Source organism: Peromyscus maniculatus, chromosome 12, assembly GCF_049852395.1.
Source record: "Peromyscus maniculatus bairdii isolate BWxNUB_F1_BW_parent chromosome 12, HU_Pman_BW_mat_3.1, whole genome shotgun sequence".
Lineage (NCBI taxonomy): Eukaryota > Metazoa > Chordata > Mammalia > Rodentia > Cricetidae > Peromyscus > Peromyscus maniculatus.
The window spans coordinates 37,473,015-37,487,949 of NC_134863.1; the positions used below are offsets into that span (position 1 = coordinate 37,473,015).

At 39.2% G+C, this 14,935-nt stretch overlaps 1 pseudogene; it reads right to left on the reverse strand.

The window, feature by feature from the left end:
* Window positions 1-496: 496 nt before the first annotated feature.
* Window positions 497-1,840, reverse strand: LOC102903781 (26S proteasome regulatory subunit 6B pseudogene; annotated as a pseudogene).
* Between the last annotated feature and the right edge of the window lie 13,095 nt (window positions 1,841-14,935).

A 14,935-nucleotide genomic window follows, 5' to 3' on the forward strand; every position in this document is an offset into this window, starting at 1 on the left:
CTCAAGCAGGAGTCACTAAAAAATATTGTATTATACACCAAGTGGAGGCTCTGAATTCCTGGCCATAAGTGCTCAGCTTTGTACTCCAAGCTCTAGTGTGTTTATTCATTCAGAAAGAGGACTAAATAAAGGGGAGAGTTTACCTCTAAAATGAAGATTCTCTAAGGCATTCTAGAAAGCACTTCATTTTGGATTAAAAGCTGGCTGAGTGAATGAATGAACCAAATACAGTGAGGAAGTTTCTTGGACTTGGGCTGTAGAGACATGAGGGTTGGTAATATATATATAAACAATATCCAGCTTTTGGGCTACTTCTCAGTAAAGCGAACAGTACATGATAATAACAAATGTCAATAAAATATTTTATAATGAAGTCATGTATCTGAGGTAAGCTACTCAAGTTGTATGCCAAAATTAAAGACCATTTACTTCTTGAAAAGGTGATTCCTAGAGACAGAATTTACTTACCAATATATTAATGATGAGTAATCATGAGTTTTTTTTTTTTTTTTCCAATCACGTCCATTTATTGACTAAACCAATCCTGGGTAAAGAGAAAACTAGCTTCTGGGGAAGTGTGGGGAGGGGTCACTTGTAAAACTCATGTTCCTGCTCATCTTTCTTGATCACGGTCTTGTAGGCTTTCTCGAAGTCCTTGGCCAGGACAATGTAGCGGTTCTCACGGACAGCCAACATTCCACTCTCCTGACAGATGGAGTTGATATCGGCTCCTGAAATCTTATCTGGCCGGGCCACATAGTCTTCCAGGTCTACCTCCTCAGAGAGGTTCATCTTGCTGGTGATGGTGGAGAAAATCAACCTCTTCTGGCGACGGTCAGGGAGTGGGAATTCAATTTTGCGGTCCAGACGTCCTGGCCGAAGTAGAGCTGGATCCAAGGTGTCTGCTCTGTTTGTGGCCATGATTACCTTCACGTTGACGTTTTGGTCAAATCCATCCATTTGATTTAGCAGCTCCAGCAGGATCCTCTGAACCTCCCTGTCAGCTCCTGTCTGAGCATCAAATCTCTTGGTGGCAATGGCATCAATTTCATCTATGAAGATGATGGCAGGTGCATTCTCCTTGGCCAGGCGGAACACGTCCCAGACCATTCGGGGGCCCTCACCCAGGTACTTTTGTACAAACTCCGAGCCCACCACACGGATAAATGCCGCTGTCGTATGATGTGCCACAGCCTTTGCCAGCATTGTCTTTCCGCAGCCAGGTGGGCCATACATGAGGATACCCCGGGGAGGATCGATGCCGATCTGCTTGTAGAGCTCGAAGTGTGTGAGTGGGAGCTCCACGGCCTCCCGCACCTCCTGTTTCTGGATGTTCATGCCCCTGATATCCGCATACATCACATCTGGCTTCTGAGGTGAGCATCATGATGCTGCTGTCGGCCTCCGGAGTCAGCACGTCCACCAGCGCATTGCTGTGTTTGTGCAGGGCCACTGAGGCATTAGGCTTGAGCAGCTCCCGATCGATGGTACTGAGGATGCGCACATAGTAGTTGGAGCCTGTGGTAGAGCCCAGAATGGCTGTGTTCTGATCCACAGCCTCCAGAAACTGACCAATGACCAACGGGATGCTCTGGATTCGCTTCACTTCCTCCTGGGCATGGAGGAATTCTTTCTTCAGATTCTTCTGCTCATCTTTGATATACTCCTCCTGGACCTCCAGGAACTCCAGCTCCTGCTGCAGCTTCTTGTAGCGGCTGTACAGGTCCTCCAAGTCCTCGGGTTCAGGCCCCAGAAAGGACAGGCCAGTCTGGGGCCGAGACACAAACAGTGCTGGGATCTCATGCTGAACCTTCTCCACCAAAATGCCTATCTCCTCCATAGTGACATGAGTTTTTTTTTTTATAATGAATTTGAATTGCATACTAGGGAGGATTTTGGAATTTTGGGGGAAGAAAAAAAGCTCTATGTTTTAAGACAGAAAGTATAAGATCAAATTGTATCTGCCCCTCCCCCTACACAAACTCACTATAGAGGGTGTGAGTGTGCCAGCACCATCTACAGAATCACTCAAAGAGATGAGAATAAGTCAGCACAAATACTCCAGGCCTCTAGAACTCAACCTCAGTTATCTAGTGCACTAGACATTGGCCTGAGTTGAGGCCTGCTGCATGCTTTACCTGCCCATCACACGGTTCTCCTCCTGTTCCTGCATCTGTCTTAATGCAGCACCAGTAACTGAGCTGGAATTACCTTTGTAAAACCCATCTGATCATGTCATTCCTATCTAATGCTCTGCCCCTACTCTCCTGGCTGAATCACAGAACACAGGTCCTCTGCAATTCGATTTGATCCCACTGCCTAAGTTCAACTCCATTACTCGGTCCCTGATGCCACATGCTTCTGCATATCAAATGGCATGTCATTTCCTGAGGTCATCATCCTTCTTTGAACACTTGTCAGTTTATCCTCATTGTTATTATTATTATTATTATTATTATTATTAATTTTCCGAAGCCTTGCTAACCTCTGGAAAAAAGAATCATAAAACATCTTATATGCACAAGATTGGTCCCACTGGATCATAATATGCCCTGTAAGCTTGGAATTGTCTGAGAGCTGGAACTTGTTTGTGGGGGTTGGGGAAGGGGTGTGTACTTGCACTTGGATGCTTGGCCAGAGGTCAACACCAGGTGTCTTCTTCAATCGCTCTTCATCTTATTTTTTGAGACATGATCTCTTGATGAACCTGGAGCTCTTTTATCCATTTAGACTGGCTGGACAGCAGTCCCCAAGGATCTTCCTTCTCCACTTCACCATCCAGAATTACAGGCATGCATTGCTACCCCTGGCATTTTTTAAACATGGGTGCTGGGAATGGAACTCAGGATCCCCTGTTTGCAGAATGAACACTTCATTGACATAGCTACCTCTCCAGCCTGGGAACTCTTTCTTGCATATCACTTGATCCTGGATAACTCTTTGGCACCCAGGAGGCATTTGAGCAATGTTGTTGGACATCAAAATGAAGTCAATAAATATTTGCCAAGTGCTGCAGCTAACTCTATATTTGGGAAAAATTACAACAAGACAGAAAGTTCTGGGGGGACCTCAGGATAATCTCAGCTTATAAAATACCTTTAAGACTTTGGGAAACTTAATCTTCAATATTTAGATGCTTTCATTATTAATGAATGTCAGAGTAAGAAATGCAGTAGTAACTGAGTAACCCATCTCAGTTTCTATGTTTTTCTGGTAGCTTTTTCAACCTTTGACCACTGAACTTGGCACTGTACATCTGCCAGCAGATGAACTACATGTTTTTTGTTTTCTAGCTGTAGAATTATTTACGGCCAAAAAAAGGGAGGGGAGCAAATGACATGTTTTATCTAGACAAGAGCCAGAAAATACAGAAACTCATTGCTCCCCCCCCCCCTGGAACTGTGGATGAATTTGTTTGAAAGTTATTTAGTTGTGGTGATATTATGTTCCCCCAATAAATTGTGCACCCTAATAAACTTATCTGGCGTCAGAGAACAGAACAGCCTCTAGATAGACATAGAGGCCAGAAAATGGTGGCACACACACCTTTAATCCTAGCATTCTGGAGACAGAGATCCATCAAGATCTCTGTGAGTTCAAAGACACCCTGGAAACAGCCAGGCATGGTGACTCATGCCTTTAATCCCAGGAACTGATGGCAGGAAGCAGAAAGTTATATAAGGCATGAAAACCAGAAACTAGGTCTGTTAAGCTTTTAGGCTTTTGAGCAGCAGTTCAGCTGAGATCCATTTGGATAAAGACACAGAGGTTTCCAGTTTGAGGAAACAAGATCAGCTGAGGAATTGGAGAGGTGAGGTTAGCTGTGGCTGGTTCTGTTTCTCTGATCTTTCAGCGTTCACCCCAATACCTGGCTCCAAGTTTGTTTTATTAATAAGACCTTTTAAGAGTCATGATACATTTAGTTTCCAAATCAGTTAGCTAGTTGTGTGTGTAAATGACTAAGGAACACCAGAAATTTTCCTAGAGGTACTGTATGAACAGGTTCTTCCTCATCCCTTTCTTCTTCAGAGATCCTTATTGGGAAGCATCAACAAAACATGGGCCATGTGTAACTTAACTCTCTTTCTCACTCTTTTTCTTTCCTTTCTCCCTCCTTCCCCCTTTCTCAATCTGAGAGAGTCTAGGCCAAAAAGAACAGCCTGAGATTCTTTGTAAAGTTCACCTACTGAAAAAGCCAATAGAAAAGTCTAGAGAAGTATTTAAGAGACCTCAAGAGAAGGTAGATGTTAGTTATGTTATTAATACTATCTTACTATGATTGTTTAAAATGAGCTATTTTATCGTAGAAAAACTATTCATTATTTACTGAGCAATATCTCTCGTCAGTCTACAACACTGATTTACATAATGTCACATAGTCTACTCAAAATTTATAAGGTAATTCCAGATGAGGAAAAATGTAGACAAACTTAGTTTTGAATTTGCTTTGTTCATGGGTCTTGATGTTTTTGCTCAAAAGGAGGAAGGAGGGAATTGGCATTTCTGATGCTTTTGTCTATGAAAACGTGTATAATTCCAAGGTTTATATTTTGCTGTCTTTGTGGTTTGAATTATTAAACATGATTCATAATTTAATAAATAGGAAAACATGTCAAGAGGTTTCCAAGGGGGGCTTCCCATGTTGGACTTTGAGGGGAAGAGGAGGGCTACTAACAGCTAAGCATTGACAAAGAAGAGTGAGCAAGGGGGTTGGTATAGCCTGGGCTAAGACAAGGAATAGGAGGAAGAGCAGAAGGAGGAGAAAGAAGGGAGGAAAATAAAAGGAAAAAAAGGAGGGGGGAGAAGCATAGTTGGGAAGAAGAAAATCCATTGCCATGATGAGAGGTAAAACTTTAGAGCCATTTATTTGAATTGTTTCCCCTACAATGCTGATAAGCAGATACGGGAATGTGTTACAAATAGAAACAATCGACAAGTATGGAGGTGAGCACAATTAATTTATTCAGTTAATTTTTTTTAGATGTAGGTCTAGGCACTGGCAGGTATTTCTGTACTTACAACTGAGCTGATTAAGCTGAGATTAAACAAGTCAACACAGAGTTCCCCATGATTTTCCTGAGGTTCCTCATTTAATCTGATAACCAATCACAATGCAAGATTTTTAAACAGATTATTTAACTGGCCTGTGGTTTTAATCCTTAACGGACATGCTTACATCTGCTTTTTGTCCCAGCATTCCAAATTGAGCTTTTCTGACTAACCACTTTCTTTTGTTCCATCATCTTCACATTACTGTCCAAAGTGCGACTACCATCATCATGACTCTCTGGAAAAAAAAAGTTTTTAATGTGAAAAATCCCTGCCTAAGGCAAAAATCATTGAAAGATACACTAAGGGTGTATATATTTACTAACTGGGTTTCAACATAGAAAGTGGAAATCACTGACCGCTTGATTATTGAGGAAACTAAAAAGAGAAAGTAAAAGTAAGCTCTCTCGTTGTAGTTGGTATTATTGGCGAGGCTAAGACAAACAGTAATTGACATTAGAGTGAATATCTTACTCTATAGGTGTGTCTATAATCTTTGAGCACCTGGTATGAGTTAGTATTTGTAGTTTTATTTCTCAGATGAGATCATTTAGCTGTGAGAGATCCCACAATTTTTTTGTCCTGTTGTAGAATTTAAATCCAGATCTGGTCCTAAAAGCCTGTGTTCATTTCATTATACCTCTAAATATTACATTATAAAACCTCCACTTTTACTATAACTCTGTAATATAAGAAACAGGCAATTTCTCACCACCCAAAAATGAAGTTTTAGTCTTCACACAGATAATGAGAATCCAGTTAAAAAGGACTTTTTCTTTGGATGAAAATTCTACATTGGCTTGTAACTACTAGCATAGTCAGCTTATATGTGGTTGATAAGAGAAATTGCAGTGTAATACAAACAAACTTTTTCATTGCCATCAATTAAACTGAGAAATTTAATCAAGGAGAAGGAGATAGCACATAATCAAAGCAGGGACCCGGGCAGGATAGGGTCACATGACAAAGCACAGCCAAGATGAATTGGCTCCGTGGAAGGCTAATCAACTTCAGAGAGATTCTGAATGGTTTTCAGGTGAAAAGCCTCAGTTGAGGAGCAGGGAGACAGGTTCTGTGGCATAACCCAGTGCCCCCTGGAGTAAGTGCTGCACGCGCCTGCTGATGAACTCCAGGCTTTCACTGGGAAATTTGAATTTTCTCACGCTTCAAAACATTCTTTTCATTCTGGCTTGACAAGCAGGCCTCCTTCAAGACAAGAGAAAAGGATGACAAAATTGAAAGACTCAAACCACTGGGCTCTGTGGTCAAGGAGTGCTGTGGTTCCTTTTTGAAGATTGAGGACAGGAGGGGCAGCTGAAGGAGACTCATGGAGATTTTTGAGCTATTTCCACCAGCTATAAAGAATCGCAGCACTACCCCCCGACCCATGACACCTTTGTGATGGACACAAGAGTTGATACCTTAGTTCACAGAGCTGAAGCACAGAGGGACTTACATTTGGATCTTTCTTCTCTTTTTTTCCATCAAAGAAAAAAAACAAACAACATTTTATTTTATTTTTTTTTTTCTACACCTGTGCCTTTGCATCAGTCCTGAAATTGTGCTAAACCCATAGCTGGCTCTTATAATAGGAATCACACTGATGTACACGAAAAGGACATCTCAAAATAGATGGTAGAATTCTTGCAAGTTACATAATTTTTGGAAAAAAATTTCAAAATTCTGAAATTCATCCACAAATTATTATTAATACAATTGACTTTTCCACAGTGTATTCATTGTCCTGATATTAGGATTCCTGTGCAAAGGCACAGTAGTGGATCACTGTGATGGTAACCCTCCTGATGAATGAGTCCGTGGGCCATTCACAGAAGAGGCATCAAATAGCAACTGGGGTTTTTCAAAATTACTTCAAGAATGACCCACTTATATCTATCTCTTTTCTTGACAGAAAGCAGAATTATAATGCTTGTAAATACAAAAACAGATTTCAGACAACAGTCGGTACTGAAATTCCCATGTGGGTTCCAGTGCTTCAGTTCAGATCTCTGGCTAAAACTGGACACAGAGATAATAGAGTTACATAATCAAAATCATTCCATTACTACGTCTCATTTATCCCAGTTAGAATTTTGGCCTTATTTTTAAAGTTGAAGTCATGATGCAAAGGTCTACATGTAACCATTAGTCCTCCACTTGTAAATCTTATGTAACTATGTAAGCACTTTTGAAATATGGTCCTAAGCCTAGATGTAAAGTCAAAATACTTAAATATTAGAATTAAATTTTGTCATTTAGTACTATGGAACTCTGTCTGTTAATATAAATTCATTAATTTTTGGTTTTCTTATATTAAAAAAGGGAGATTTTAGGTAATAATGTCTCTGAAAAAGCCCAGTGTCTATTTTTCAGAGTAGAAAGCTTTTGACATTACAATGCCTATTGAATTCTCACAAACCAAAATTTAGCTTCAAAAAATGTTATACAAGGCCAAGGTACTCCTGTTTATCTTTATTTTACATTTGTATACAGGAGTATCACACACACTACAGGAAATATCTACTTATTTCCAATTTATGTGTCTCTGGGGTATATTTTTATTCCAGAATTTGACAAGTCAAAATTTCTTCATTGTTACAACCTGTGAAATCAATATTATCTGGGCTTTTGTTCTTGATTTGTGGGACTGAATGAATACTTATCTGATTCTAAATGGTTGTGATTTGTACAACTTTTTTTCTTTAATAAGTCATTAACATTTTCCAAGGAATCTTAATTGCAAAGGCAACTTATTCGATAGCTACATCTGAGCGGTGGCTTTGGAATTTTTCTGCTTCAGCTCTCTTGAATCATAGGGCATATCCCATACATAACAATGCCTCAGAATGACAATGATTATTAATAAAGCAGTGACAGAGGCATAACTCAGATATTGTTATGGCTTGAATATGAAATGTCCTCTATAAGCTCCGAGGGCGAAGACGTGTCCCCAGTTGGAAGGTGCTAGAAACTTTAGAAGGGGAATTCTAGCCAGAGGAAGTAGGTCATGGAGGGTGTGTCCTTGGTAGCTACATCTTGCGTTGTTGCCCCTCCTTTCCCAATGCCTCCCATCTCTGTCTCTCAGCCCACAACTTGCTGATCAAATGTGAGTTCTCAGCTACTACTGCAGCACAGGCCTGCCTGCCACTGTGTGCCTGGCCATAATGTTCATGAACTAATCCTCTGAACCGGTAAACAAACCTCAATGAAATGCTTTCTTCTGTAAGCTGGCTTGGCCATGGTGTCTCTTCCTAGCAACAGAACAGTAACTAAGACAGAGCCCATTTGTATACACATGGTATATTGTGAAGAATGTGGGAAGTTCTTTGACTTATGGTTTCACATTCCACATTGCTAATTTGTTCATAACTATATTAATTACTTTATGTGTTGCTGGGACAAAATATCTGTCGGTGGCACGTCTAGAAGGAAGGATCTATTCTGGCTCACAGTTCAAATGTATGGTCCATCATTTTGAAGAAATCATGGCGGCAGGAGCTTGAGGTAGTTGATTACATTGCATGTGTTCAGTCAAGAAGCAGAAAGAGATGAGTGTTCTGCTTAAGTTACTTTCTCTTTTTTCAGTACGTCTAGGACCCCAGCCTAGAGAACAGTGTTATCTATATTTAGGATTGTACTTCCCTCAATTAATCTAATCTGGAAACTTCCTCCCAGACATGCCCAAAGGTTTGTTTCCATGGTGATTCTCAAGTCTGTTAGGCTGATAATCAATATTAACCACCACAGTAACACAACTATATAGATTAGCATTGAGCAATGTCCCAGCAAAATGCTTTTGGGTTCAATTCCAGGCTTTTTAAAATCAATTCATAACTACTTTTGACAGAAAACCTTTCCTGTCCTTCAGTTTGGTCATCTGAAAAATAATAACAATACCTACATTATAGGGGTTTGGTGAGAATTGAGATAATAACGCATTTTAGAAACATAATAGAACTTGGCATAGAGAATGAGAACTCGATAAATATTCGTCTGATACTCCCATAAGGACTTGGTGTTTGTGGCAATACTGATTTGTGTGTAGAAAGGTGATAGTGTCTTAAATGTGAGGTTGTGAAAGGCACCTGGAAAGCCTGGCCTGAAAGGTCAGGGGTCACACCTTCACTATTCTGAGCATGGCTCAACTTCAGTTAACTCACAAAACCAAAAGAGATTCTGTGATTATCTCTGTGTACAGAGCCCGAGTGATTCTACAGCTACAGGGCATGTTTTTAACACCTATAAAAGCTATGTAGGTGTCTAATTCATCTATTTTTACTTAATGCTTAGCACAGTTCAAAGTACAATGAGTATATAATAACTTCTCAGTAAATGTCTGTCACTTAAATGTATAATGAAGAGTTCCAGTATGTATAAAATTAGATATAGTGCTCAAGGGAATAGCTTGTTTCATCTTCAAAAGCTATTAGATAGCTTTTGACGTCTTTTAGATAGTACAGAAGACAGATCTCAGACCATGGCATACTGGGGGAGAATCCCCAAAGGAACCAAATCTCTCATCAGTTCGATAGGGCAGGATGGGGCTGTGGTAGGTTACATTCAGATAATAGATTCAGAACGGCTAGGTCCAGCAATTAAAAGAAGCAGAGCATTATCATTTAATCCCTTAGTTTGTCCTTTAAAATGTACACATGTACTCACTAGCATAAACACAAATGCAGAGTTTAAATACACAAATATGTCACAAAGTATCTACTTATGTTTTCTTAAAGCCTACATAGCAATTCACATGAAAACTCAACAGTCAGAGCCATGATAACTATATAGTATAAGCACCTGTAATTTTGTTGGTGTACTCAGTAAAGGCTCATCTATACTTCATGATCAGCTATTAGGTGGCTCAAATTTTGACTAGAACTTTCTCTTTCAAGATACCCACTCACAGAATTGGTACATTTGTGCCGGCACTTAGTTGGAAGCTTAGCTTGTCTATGCATGGACTAGGATCCTCAGTTTCTTTCTGTAGATGACTTTTTATGGACCTTAAGGGTTTCTTTGCCCACATAATGGCTGTCTTCCAAGAGTGAGATTATCAGAGGTCTGAGGTGGAAGCAAGGTCTCATGATGGAGTCTGAGAAAGGACCAAGTGCCATCCATGGTCAAAGTTCACCCAGGGTCAAGGAAAGTCCCATTTACTGGCTTGCTTCCCAATGGGGACACGTCCATATTACATAAGATGGGCACATGATGGGATACTGTGGAAAACTCAGTCTGCCACGGCAAATCCTACATTTCCTAGTAGCATTTAGAAAAACTTTAATTTAGGTACCTCTGGAGTTCCCTATCAAGTCAAGGCCATTGTGAGATACAGGAAATCCTTTCTAAAAGAGACACAGTCGAAGGATGAAATGCTTCAAGGGAGATATGGGAAGGAGATGAATTCAATGGATCTAAAAGGTGTCGTGAATAGAATAAAGAGGTGGAGTAGTTAGCTGGCTGAACTACTTTGGTAGGAAGAGCTAAATGTCAACAATTTAAAGACTGGGCTTAAGGAACTTCACCTTGCCTGTTGATGTCTCTGGATGAGAATAGTTGGAGTAATGGAGGGCCTCACGCTGTGGCTCCTCTGACATAGCGTTTGGTGTGTTCACAGCTAAGTTTATTTATTTATTTTTTTTACTTGTGTGTCTGAACAGATTTCCAGGATGACCAGAGGCTAAAAAAAAAAAAAATGACCACAGGAACCTGACCCACCAAATTGAAAATCATAGGAAAAATCTATATCTGACATGTGTATCAACATTTTGTGAACAAACATCTGTTTACTCTCTCCAGTGAAATAGAAATACTGACTGCAGTTTCCATTGAAGAGGGATGATAATTTGGCTGAGAAAGGCAGACAGCAAACCAAGTGCCGGAAGCTTGGGCCTCTCTCTCAAAGGAGAGGCCTTCAGATGCTTTTGTAAAGGTTCTATTTTAAAATTTTGTGCGGACCTCTAGTAAAACTGACTGGTTAGCCCAGGGGGCTTTTCATCCTCTTTGGCTACATCTGTTTTATTTAAGACTGAACTGATATTGATTGTATAATGAAGCAAAACAATTGATAGCCGTAACCTTTCCTTACTCTGGCCAGGATTTGGAGTGGGGAAAGAGAACATAAACAATATATTTTCTTCTCTCAAATATATTTGTCACTTTCATATGGTTTCCTTCTGTGCATGGCATATTATCAAAGCCAAGCTATGATCGAACGGAATGATTCTTCTCTCCTGGTGGAATGCTAGTCTGGCAAGCAGACCTCCTTGGCAGGAGCAACATCAACATGACTAGTCCCTGACTCTACTACCCTCTGGGAAGGACTTTGATGCTGATTTTCCACAATCATACAATTTAAACTAATCTCACGTGTTTTAGTCACAATCTTTGTTTAATAATTTAGCTTCCTCATGAAGAACCAGGGTAATTAAATGGTGATATACTTGTGACAACTGTATGTTCTTATGTCTGGGAACTATGTCAGGACTAGGAGTCATTGGTAGCTCTATGCAAAATAATTAGAACGCAAGATAGGGGAATACTCAATGGTGGAGGGTCTTTTCACATCTTATCTGGATACTTAAGTTAGAGCCGTGGGCTCATTTACCTTGTAAGGCTTAGGAAGAGCTGTAAAAGAGGATCACAGGACTGCAAGCACCATTTCAGGATTTCTGCCCAATTGATTTGCAGCAGATCATATATGGAGTCTAAACTACATCATGTTTGGGATTCAAGGCACTACCTTGATTGTAGTAGTTCAATCTCAACACCTTTCCATGCAGTAGGACACAGGGATTGTACAAATGCTTCAGTAGTAAGGATTCTCTTCCTGATAGTGAGCAGAGACAGAGTCAGACTATAGTCTTGTTTCATCTTCTTGTGGTGACGACAGTTCATGGGGCTGAAAATTGCACATTTTCTGTGAGTTGTGGGAGCTCTCTAACCTGTGGCTTGGAACTGATTGCATGCACTTAATATTGTGTCTGGATAGGTTCCAAGAAGGGGTTATTTTGCATCAGTGTTGCATTTCTCTTTTTCAAGTTTAATTCACTATCTGTTCTAAGTGCCATTTCTGGGTTTGAATAAATACCAGTGTTTTCAGAAAATCCATCACCAGATAACATTAGTCACTAGCCTGACCCAGACTATATCAACAGTTGAGTCTTACAGAATATATGTTGTTCTCTTTTATGAAGTCTGTTTGTTAATGAGCCTATTTCATTTTTCTTCAAGTAGCTGAGCCGAGGAAAACCCTTCAAACAGCATGACTTCCCTAGACAGGTAGTAATTTATTGTTAGACGTTCGGAAACTGTTCGCCTGGCAGAAATAAACATACAATAAAATTATCCGAAAAGCATTCAGGTGAGTGTTTTGATTGAACAAATGACAAGAAAGTTTGGAATGTGAGTATTTTTGTAAATTGTAGAAACAACTTTGGTAATTGAAGGGATGAAGACAAATCAAGTGGAAAGAAATATATTTTAATTTCAGAAATGTGCAGTTGTGTAGAAGATACTAAAGGTAACAGAATAAAAGATTTCAACAAAGAAAGAGGAATTACATTTAAAAAGCCAGAAAGATTAAGAACATGCAGTGATTGACAAGTATTAATAGAACTATTAAAGATTTTTTTAAAGCAAGTGCACATGAAATATTTCAGTATTTCTCTAATGATTTTTGACACAATTTTTTCTTCTGTTGAGTTTTAGCAATGAGATGTAAAATTCAAGCAGGCTACACAATAAAAAGATTTTTGTAATTGTCTAACTACCCATCTGTTGGAAGGTCTGTGTATTCAAAAACATATATACAAACACCCACATCCCAGAAAATAAATTGACAACATGGATTGTGGTTTTTATAAGTCATAGAAAAGACAAAGGCATACTTGATTGGATTTCACATATAAAATGGACCCATACACTTATGTATATCAGAACCAAACTGTACCATAATTATGATTTTATACTTTGTTTTTGCTCTAGAAAAAGTTGTTGGAAAACATATTTTTAAATTGGGTAACCTACACTATTCTTTTCTCCAAAGAGATATTTAAGTAATAGAAAGTGAATATAAGTTAATATGAATAGTTATCCTGGATTGGAGATATTTAACAATTGATTGAGATGTATGGTGATATTTTATTTGTACTGAAATGTGATTTTAATTTTATGTTAATAAATAAAGTTGCCCTGGGGTCAGAGCTATTAGAGCCATAGCAAGAGCGTGGTGGTTAGAAGAGCTAGGTAGATTTCTGTGTGTTCAGGGATACAGCCAGTATTGGAGACATATGCCTTTAAGACCTGGAGGGCGGTACTTACAGGCAGTGATGAGGCAGTCATGTGGTTGGGTTTACAACCAATGAGAAGGCAGAACAGAAAGACTATTTAAACACAGACAAACAGGAAGTAGCTCTCTCTCGGGGAAGCTAGGAGCACTGCAGGAGGTAAGATTTTATCTCTGAGCTCTGACCTCTCGGCTTTCTCTTTTACATTGGCTCTGTGTTTCTTATTTTAAAAAGACGATTGGTTACATCTACAGAGATGTGTTTTGCATGTATATATTATCTGATCTTTTGGTCTTGAGAGTCAAGTATGTTCTAGTGTTTTTTAAACCTTGTGAATCTCAGCATTGGAAAAAAACTTTTTCAAAATACTTTTGTTTAGGTTTCGGTCACAAAGATCCTTCTCAGTGGGATTTAGTCACAGCTTTAGGAAGTGCCATTTCTTGACACTATTCTTTCTGTGTATGTATGATGTTGTATTCCAAAATTTGAGAACTTTTACCATAGATAACATTCACACAGCTTGATATCATACAGTGGCTCATGGACAGCATAGCCTTTCTGTCTTTTAAAATGCTGGTGTGTGTTTTCAGCCTCTGGTTCACATTAAATAACATAGTCTACATTTTGCTTCTAGAATTTTTTTACAGTTTAATTTTTCCGTACATCTTCAAAAATGATTCAGCAATAATTCAGATCCCTTATGTTCATTTGTGAAATAACTAAATTTTTAGGACTGAGAATTAGCTCATTTAATGACTTCAGTCTAACCTTCTACACACTTGGACAGACTTTGGTGGAAAATGAGAAAAGTCACTGCTTTTTGTAATAATGCACACACACACAAAATCTGTAACTAAGCATGAAGGTATTTAAATGAAAAGAAGTAGTATTGAAAGATGCAAGATGTTATATTTGAAATGCTATGACTTATCTATGGATGTGTTAGCCATAAACTTGATCAAAAGAGCTACTAATAGAGCTAATAGGGACAGGGGTAGATTGGGCTAATCCTTTGGGGTACACACTAGTAGTGTGAAGAGGAATTGCTGGATTGGTTTCACAGCCTTATGTGGAAGCATGAGGTAAGGTGGCATAGTTGATGAAGCCAGGGAAAGTTCTATAGTGTGTGTTGATGGAGGACAAAATGGCAAGACTTTTAACTCTAAGCCAGCAGGGCAAGATGACACATGGGCAGGTTGCTGGAAAGACTCTGAAGTTCTGCCTTGAGAAGTGGTATGATGTGTTGGGTATAGCCACAGGATCCAGAAGTAGTATGATATGTTAGGTATAGTCACAGGCCACAGAATCAAGCTCAAGGGTCTGTAACTTAAATCTATAACTTTCTGGCTATTGGACTTTTGAAAGGTCTCTTCCCTCATTAACAAAATACTAATGATTCTTGGAAGAGTTGAAGTGGAGTAGACACTAGATATTCCCAGGTATTTTATTCCTACTTAGGAAGTAGGACCCGAGACTAAAATACTACTATTAAAGCAAGAAGGATGGTTCTATGAATTATATGTCCAACATTATATGTATTAGAATTATTTTATTCATTAAATCTATTGTTTATTTGACAGGTAGTTATTGGACATTGAGTA